This window comes from Myxine glutinosa, chromosome 1, assembly GCF_964187855.1.
Source record: "Myxine glutinosa chromosome 1, kmMyxGlut1.1, whole genome shotgun sequence".
Classification (NCBI taxonomy): domain Eukaryota; kingdom Metazoa; phylum Chordata; class Myxini; order Myxiniformes; family Myxinidae; genus Myxine; species Myxine glutinosa.
This window is the reverse complement of record NC_136261.1, coordinates 122,345,948-122,355,492: the sequence shown is the minus strand read 5'-3', so window position 1 is coordinate 122,355,492 and position 9,545 is coordinate 122,345,948.

Here is a 9,545-nt window from a genome sequence, read left to right as displayed (position 1 = left end):
CAAGCAGAATGGATGTGATCAAGGCCAGGAAGGAGTGCATTTAGACTTGTGACGTTGCTTGGTTACCAGTTGTCATTTTGAGCAGCAATGACGCATTCAAAATGCTATTCTGGGATGGCACCTGACCTTGCTTTCTGCAGACACTGCAAGTACACAGCATTGGGCAGCCTTTGGATTTCTTCTGTTTATGGATTAGCTTGCATTTTCAAACGCCTTGGGACATCTGTTTATGAAGGCCAAAAGAGGGAAATCAACAACAGGCATGCAATGCTGTCGGTCATTTGAGGAATAGATATTTCACAAATTGTTGTTTTGCTTCCAGAAGTATAAATGATAAATGCGGCGGTCGGATAGGTCAGTGGGAACGTGCTGTTCTGGTCTTGAGGATTCCATTCCTGGTGGAATCAAATCCGGCTAATATTGCCCTCTGCATAATCCTTCAAAGGAGACTTTCTGCCAGGCTGTCGCCTCTGCAATGTGGGAATTAAACATGGCATTCAATCGTTCGCATGATTATACTGTAATATCCGAGCTGGAGCAATAGTCAAATTCAAAATTCCCTGCTTGGCAAGAGTTGGAATAGATTGCCCCAATACTACATTAGGACCCCTTATGGGCTTTTTGCTACTCTCCGCAGTCCTCAAAATGGGGATCGGTTATACTAAAGGTCGAATTATCAAATGTAGCTTCAATCAGGGCTACAATTAGTTCTCGCTTTTACTCTTTACTGCTGTAGACGTGGTTTTTCAAAAGGATGACGTTTCAACCGCCTTTAGAGGCCATTTTCCCCCACAGAGCAGGGGTTGGCCTTTTTTGGTCCCCTTTTTGAGGCAATGTTTTATGGCCGGGTGCCTTCCTGCTGCCAACCCTGTTAGTCGCATCTTGCGACACAGGGAATTACCAGCAAGCTGGTACTCAATTTGCCGACATCAGAAGGATGACAGGCTGAATCAACCCCCCTGGTGTTAATTCAGCGATCGACCGGGATTCGAACCCAGGATCCTAGAATCCCAAGCTGGCACCCGAACCGCTAAGCCAACACCAGGCTCGAAAAGTGTGACGTTTCTGCAGCAATTATCTATTGCAACAACACCTAGAACGCCAATGTCTGATGTTTCTCACTCAACTAGGAACATCTGTACATAACATTGGGCCAAAGAACATAATCAAATGATATACAAGATCATAGTTACTGTATCCATTGTAACTATGGAATCAATTGTTTGGTTCTACAATGATGATGTCATTTGTTTGAACCACTGCAACGTAGCTCCGCCAGTTGGTGGTGAAACCTCAGATACACATGAAAGGGCGCTCTTCAACTAGCCCTCGGGAAGATGAAGTGAAGATTGTATGGGAGGCTGCGCAGACGCTGCCATCAGGCTGAATAATACGCATCTGCACCTCAATTTAGTATTCGTGCCATGGCATCGCCGGTTTCAGAGATGCCAAATTGCAGGACGTGACAATCACACAGAATTGGCCCGGGAGAGACGGTGCATGATTCGGATATTTTGGTGGATGCGGTGTCACACCCCGCACAGAAGATGCACCTGATTCAAAGGAGTCTGTTCCACTGGGTGTCCACATATAGTAGGTGAAGAACACAAACTGTTTGTTTTGCGCATCAATGTCTGTTGTGTGTACCTGCAGCTGGGTATGAATGTCAATCACATTATAACAAGGAGACTCTTTTACATCCAAGAGGTGGTGCTGCTCATATAAGGTTCAGCTTTCCCCAAGTAAGCAAATGGTTGCTAGTTCTGTTCTAGCTGGTAACCATGAGGTAGTGAGTTGGAATACCTCATCGGTGTGGGCTCCAAATCGTTTTTTTTTTTTTTTTTTTTTTTTTTTTAATACTGAATCGAGGCTCGTGAAAGAGCTGACATTTACTTCACAAACAAATCAACCAGACAAACAAAATATACAAAAAGAGGGAGCGGAAGACAAGATGGGGAGAGAAGGGGAAGCACACAAACACAACATCCGAGAGCAGGGAGATGTGTGGAAGGGAGAGGGCCCGGGGGGAGGAGGCATGGGAAGCGGGGGGTGGGGGGGGGGGGAGGGAGAAGTATAAAGCACAAGGACACCAAGGACTTCCTGGACAGAAGTTGGTATTTCAAAAAAGTGGAATTGGGGTGAAATTAGCGGGGGTAGAAAAGATCAAGGTTTTGGATGGGGGAAGATAAGAGATGGAGGTGAACAGCTGTTTTAAAGACTTGATGAATTAGTTCTGATCATCACGCTTGTTTTTTAGGGAATATAACAGGAAATGGCCGTTATTTTACAATTCTTGGAAACCTCTTTCAAAACCAGTAACCAGTTAGAGTAATAGACACCCGAAACCAAAACTGTAAAGCACGTTAGGGCTGCTCTTTCCTTGCTGTTTTGTAAAAGCAAAGCCTTTAACACAATGGCATGGTGTGATGCTCTGAAAACCGAGTGGAGGAGCTCCTATTTAATATAAGCATCCAATTAACCTGCCCCTTGCCTTCAACCGACATTCGCCAATCGATGAGATTGGAAACATCAATGTGCTTCACTTGAATTACAAATGTATTAAAAGACGATGAACAAATCCATCTTGTACATGGAATTATGAACTTCAGACTCTTTCATGCCAATATTTACCTCTGCCACCGAAGGTGGATGGAGGTTATGTTTTCACGCCTGTCTGTTTGTTTGCGAACAGGATATCTCAAAATGTTGTGGACGGATTTTGGCGAAACTTGGTGGACAGGTTGTGTCTGTGACAAGGACAAATCGATTCGATTTTGGTGAAGATCTGAATATGGATTCGGATACGAGAATTATTTAATTCTCAAGTGATTCTTCACCATTAGGAGATCGCGTGAAAAGCGATATATAACATGATATTTAAAAAGTTATGGACGAGTTATGACTAAACTTGGTGGACGAGTTGGTTAGGTGACAAGAACAAGCCGATTAGATTTTGGTTCAGGTCAGAATCCAGATCCGGCCTATCAGTGGGATACAAACAAACTGTTCAGCCTGGCGGAGGTATGCTCTCGACCGATTTATTGTTCTAGTTTGTTCCGGTATTATGTTTGTTAAATGTCTGCAAAACAACAACTAAAAAGAAAGAGCAATCAGAGATTACAGACTCTCGCCAGGACGTGTTTGTGGTGTATTTTGTGGGGTGTTTTTGTACATTCTTTTATTATTTTGTACAACCCCACTTTCATCAGACACATGTTACACTTGACGTCCTCTTTATAAAACTGAATTCAGTATTGTATTTTTTTTTTAACGTTTTTTGATGAGGCTGTCCTCAGGGTCTTTTGAGTCCCCGGGGTCTTTTTCATCCTTGGAGTCTTTTGGGTATTTTGGGTCATTGGGGTGTTTTGAGTCCTCGGGGTCTTTTGGGGTTTTTTGGGGTCTTCAGGGTATTTTGGGTCTTTTTGGGTCCTCAGGGTCTTTTGGTTCCTCGAGGTCCTCTGGATCTTCATGGTATTTAAGGGTCTTTGGTGTATTTTGGAGTCCTAGTGGTTTTAAAGTTTCTTCAAAGGTCCAATGGGTCTCAGCAGTCCAAAGTGTTGAAAGGTACATTCCGATTGGACATAAATAATAGACGTACGTAATTAATAGACAGGATACGACTGACATCAAACAGTTCATTATTAATAGATATATTGAAAGCTCACATGGCTGGAGAAGATAATATTAAATAGTTTCTTCTTCTTCAAACAATAACAATTTCTGGCTGCCAGACTGTAAGACCAATCGTGTTGCAATTTTAAACACGTGTTCCACTTTACGACTACTACATTACTTTGAAGTTTCACATCGATCAATAAAGTGGTTTAAGAGATAGTTTAAAAAAAAGATTTTCATTCAATCAAATATGGCTGCCAAACCATGTGATTTATGAATTATTCAAGAACACCATGGTATCCCCAAGGCATGGGGAACATATGTGTGAAGTTTCCATTCGATCTGTTCAGCCATTCTGGAGGAGTAGCTTTCTCATGGTTTATTTTTCAAAAAATCATAGCCACCAAACCATGTGACCTATGACGTCATGGTCGTTCGCCATGGGTATGTGATCATGCATGTGATGTTTCGCCTCGATCAGTTCAGCCGTTTTGGAGAAAAGGGTTTTTTAGAGATTTTGTGTTTTAAAAAAATGGCCGAACCACGTGACCGATGACGTCATTATTATTGCTTTTACTCCACCAATTTATCCATAGATGACACTCAAGAAATTTCATCCTGATTGGATGAAGTTTTGTACTTGTCGAATTGTGACATCATAATGGAGGCACCTATGACATCATCATTAACATATGTTATTCCCCAGGGAGAGTTCTTTATAATGAGCCATGTCTCCATTTTTTCTACGCAGCGCTTTCGGAGATATAGAGGTGCAAATGTTTTTCGGTTTTTCCAAGATAGCGCCCTTAACACATGACCTATGACGTCATACTTATCAATAAAATTATGCAGGAGGAGGCGCACCTATAGTGAACATTTCCTGTCAATCGGACCAACGGTTGCAGAGAAGAGCATACTTATTCTGTGCGGACAAACAGACAGATAGACAAACGGACCCAAATGCAATACCCTCTCCTCTGGCGAGGGTAACTAGAACAACAATCGGTAGAGCGTATACCTCTGCCATGTTGAATAAATAGTTTACGTTTTGTATCCCACTGATAGGCCGGATCTGGATTCAGACCTGAACCAAGGTCTAATCGGCTTGTTCTTGTCATCGAACCAACTCATCCACCTAGATTTGTCAGAACTCGTCCACAACTTTTTGAAATATCATGCTATACTGAATATCGTTTTTGGCCCTATCGCTCTATAGTGAAAAATCACTTAAAAATTAAATAATTCTCATCTCCAAATGCGGATCTGGATCTTCACCAAAATCAAACCAATTCGTCCTTGTGACACTCCCAACCTGTCCACCAAGTTTCGTCCGAACCCATCCACAACGTTTTGAGATATCCTGTTCAGAAACAGACAGACAGACAGACAGACAGGGGTGAAACCATAACCTCTGCCCACCTTTGGTGGCAGGAGTAAAAACACCAATAATGGTTAGGGTGACGGTCTTAGTAACACCAATAAAGTTTATTTTTTAATTCATTCATTTTGTAAACTCACACCGTTGCATCATGTGAATGAGTCAATCATAGCTCACTTAGAAGCTGCATGAGGATTCATAAAATAATCACATACAGCATTCATTCAATCGTTTTATTTCCTGGAACCTCAAAGTGTAAGCTACGGAATGGACACATTACATTATACAAGCAGGTCAGCCGGCTAAATTGTAACATACTCTTTAATGTTACGACGTGTTTTGCGTTTCTTATTACGAGGTAACGACTGTCACCATAATCAAAGTTGTCTGCTGAGGTTCATTTTCTAAGGTTACTTTGTATCAATGTAAATCGATAAGAGTATAATAACTTCCGTAATAAGCAAAGTAAAGATAACGTTTCGGGTGTTAACCTCTTTGTTAATGCAAGAGGTAACCCTACCGAGCAGGGAAATTGGAGGACAGGACTAGGAGACTACAAAATGTGTGGTATGCGTAGTAAAGAGAAAATAACAGGTGTGGCAATCTGGGTAAAAGACTATTGTATCGAGATGGAAAAGGGTGATATTAATGAAGGTAGAGGAGTCTGTGTGAATGGAGAATGAAGATGGTAAGAACAGTAAGGTACTCGTCGGATGCTTTTATCATGCCTGCGGTGGTGACGGAAGAGCAGCATTTTAAGGGTCCATGAGGAATTCAGAATGCCTTGTGGTAAGGGAAGAATATTGATTATGGAGGATTTTAATTTGCCAGGGATAGATTTGGTCCTTGAACATGGAAAGGGCAGGAGAGATGAGGATTTTTTTAGACGTAGTCAAGGATTGCGTTTTAAGTCGGTTTGTATGTAGATGGAGGCCCACGAGGGCCTCTTTTTAATCACAATATGGTGGAAAAGGTTGAGAAAGGGTAAATTTAGGTTGACAATAGCATAATGAGTGCAAGGATTTTGTTAAGAGTTAGCACTTGGAGTCATGGAATAAGGCTAGTAGATTTCAGGGAGGCAATCCTTCAGGGATTTAAGGAAGAGTTAGGTGCCATAAGATTGGCACAAGCGAACAGGAGGGCAATCGGCATCAGAGTAATGGGCAACCTTCAATGAGCAGATCCAGAACCGATGAGCCAAACTTGTAAAAATGCGATTTGAACTTGTCATTTTCAATGAACATGTACTCGGTCATGTGTGACAGCAATGATGCATGAAAGGCATCAATGGAAAGCTGAGGATCTCCTCATAATTGGTAAACCACAAGTAAATTGTCAAACTAAATAACCTTTGCATATTAACCCCTTGAATTCGGATTATCTTTTTTTTAATACACACTGTATATATATATATATTGTTGCGGTTCTGAGAATGTACATATATGATTCATAAAGGTTAAAGGTTTTGCCCCCATAGTTAGTCCACATGCAACACGTAGGTCACCTTAGAATGTTAGTTATTTCTTAGTATATGTGAGATAAGGCCATTTCCAATAGTGATACCTGCGTTGTGTAAAGAAATAAATAAGAGTAGGCCCCGTTCATTTTGCAGTCCGCCCTCCAAATCTACCTCGTTGGGCAGTATCCATCCCGCGCCCCGATTCGGCTAATGCACCTTGCTTGCCAGCAGCGTTCGCTGCTCTTGGGGTTTCGCTCAAACCAGCCCAGATGCCATGAGGTAAGGCCTGGAAAAGGGGCGGAGCGTGAGGTCGGGGGTGTGGCCACGTCAAGCAGACATCAAGGGCGGAGCCGGTAAGACCCCAACAACCAACCAGGGCTCAGTGGGCATGGCCTAATGGGCGTGGTCAGAGCGCGGCTGGGACATTCGAGAGGGTTCGCTGGGCAGCGTTATATAACGGCACACACAAAGCCCTTCCAGAGGACTTACCAGAGGACTCGCATGAACAGTACTTACCAGAGGACTCTCGTGATAAAGGCTGATGCGCACGGGAGGACTGAAGGAATCGCGCTTGGCTTTGTAAGAGGATTTATGCGGTTTATGACCACTTGAGGATATATGCGCTTTACAAAGGACTTGCACGATTGCGCTTTGATCAAGAGGACTGTGACGTTGGCATTGATTGCAAGAACTCGTTGGGGATTCGGCTTTTGGGCTTGCTGGAAGTGCATAGAAAGCGTTAGTATTTCCATTACGTACGTGGCCGTGAGCCGTGAAGTAACCGCTAGCGCAGCCTACCGATCCCCACCATATAATTGTCTGATCAGCGCCAACGACACGCGGCGAGCTTGCCTGCTGTCTACCATCTTCGTCGTGGTACGAGTCGGGGACCGGATCGAGCTGTGGAGATCATCACTGGACCTTCAACCCCGACCATCTACATCCCCGTGTGAGTGTGTGTGTGTGTGTGTGTGTGTGTGTGTGTGTGTGTGTGTGTGTGCCCGTTTGTCTGGAGTAGTATAAGACTGTTATTAAGGCTGCCCTCTGCCCTGTGTATTCTGTGCTTCTCCTTCTTCCTGTGTAAATAATTAATAAACCAATCTGTTCTTCCTTTCTTCTTAATTCGACCGTATCAGTCTTTTCTTCCATTGGGTAAGCGTGGCACGATCACAACCGCTCCAATCGGGTTAGTTCCTGTTAACGGCCAGATTCGCGGCTCGCTATCACTCGGCGTGTCCACTAAAACCGTGGTTCGGGTGGGGTTATTTCCTTGTTTCCTGGGAGGCGTTGGTAATTAGGTAATAGGACTAATTCGACCTACCACCCTATTCAGCGCTGACCGGAAGGAACGTAATAGCCCCGGATCACGTTGGCTAGATAAAAGACAAGGGGATTAATCCCCCCTTGGTAAGGGGTAGGCCGACGTTTGGAGATCCGCAGCAATTGGTGTCAGGAGTGGGATTTGGAACCTGGGACTAAATTTGTTGGACCAAATTTTGGACACCAATTTTGCACATTGGCCACAACAATTGGTGTCAAGAGTGGGATTGGACCCGAAGTGCGTCTAACGCACTCAAAATTATGAGCGGCCGAAATTTTATTGAACAACCAAATTAAATCGTGCCATGGATAGCCAAGGCGGTCGGATGCCGGTGGGGGTAAATGAGGAAGATGAGGAGGTAGAATCGATCCAGGACCCCCGGGAAGAAGTAGAAGAAATGGAGGATGCAATTAATGAGGGTGCAGCAGTAGAGGTAGCAGGCGAAGAAAATGGCGGCGCCTCGCACGAGGCGGCGAGAGCCGTGCCCGCAGCACCAATGGATATGAACCTCTTTATGATACAACTCAGGGCGTATATGGGAGAACAATTGGATAAAATGAGGGATGAAGTAAGGGGTAGCAAGGGCGAGTTGACTAGAAAAATGGATATCCAAAGTGACAAATCCACCCGGGAAATAAATAATTTGGAAAGCAAAATGGGAGAGCAATTGGGAAATCAAATTGGGGGATTAGAAAGCAAATTGGGGGGATTAGAAAGCAAATTGGGGGGCCAATTGAAGGACGTGGGTTGGCCAAATGGGAGAAATAAATGAGGGGTTAGTGGGGTTGGAAAACAGGATGGGCACCCAAGAGAATCGAATGAAAGGGATGAAAGACGGGTTAAAAAGGTGTGGTAACCGAATAGGTGGCCAAATAAAAGAGATGAGGAAAGAAATAAAGCGCAGGTCAAGCGGGAAAGGCACAATGGTACGCGACGAGGTAGCGCGACTTAAGGAACGCGGGGAAAGCGAGGTTGAGCCAAGCACAGCTGGGTGGACCGGGGTAGAAATAGCGACACGGGGTGTGGAAAAGCCTACGGCCGCCGAATTAGAAAATTTTATTTTATTAGCACCAGCGGTCGTTGAGGAAAAAGAAATTGAAATAAAAGAAATAGAGGAAATTGGGGCTGAAGAGCCGACAGACTCAGAAAAATCAATCGCGGGAGGAAAAGATGGAATGTACCCAAAGTCTGCATTCACATTGTGATGTCGTGCTTTCTAACCCCAATGAGAGTTTGCATATGCGGTTAGAGGAGAAAAGAATCCCGAAGGTAAGCAGGATTGTGTATGGTGCGAAAAGGTTTGGCGCGAAAGTGTTTGGCGCGAAAGGATTTTTCGCACGGCTGGGATCCCGACGTCACCCGGGCGCTTGTGGAAGGTCCGTTGTGCGCTGTGTGAAGGTGAATGGCGCGAGAGTGAGGAAAAAGTGTGCGCCGAAGCGCGAGTGTGAAACAGAGTGTGTTACTGAGAGTGAGAGTGAGTGCACAACAGAGTGTATGTGTGAAGAGTGTGATACAGAGTGTGCAATGGCTGTAGAGAGTGTGCAGGATTGCACACCAGAGTGCATTGGAGAGGGTGTGCGGGGGTGCACACCAGAGCACGTGATTGGGTGTGCAATACAGTGCACACCCGTGAGCGTTATGGAGTATGTAACAAAAGAGAGTGCGCCAGGAAGTGCGCGAGAGAAGTGTGTAATGGAGTGTGCGAGCGGCCTGAGTGCGCCTGAGTGGTGTGCACCTGAGTGTGGAACGGAAAAGTGTGCACGAGAGCGTGC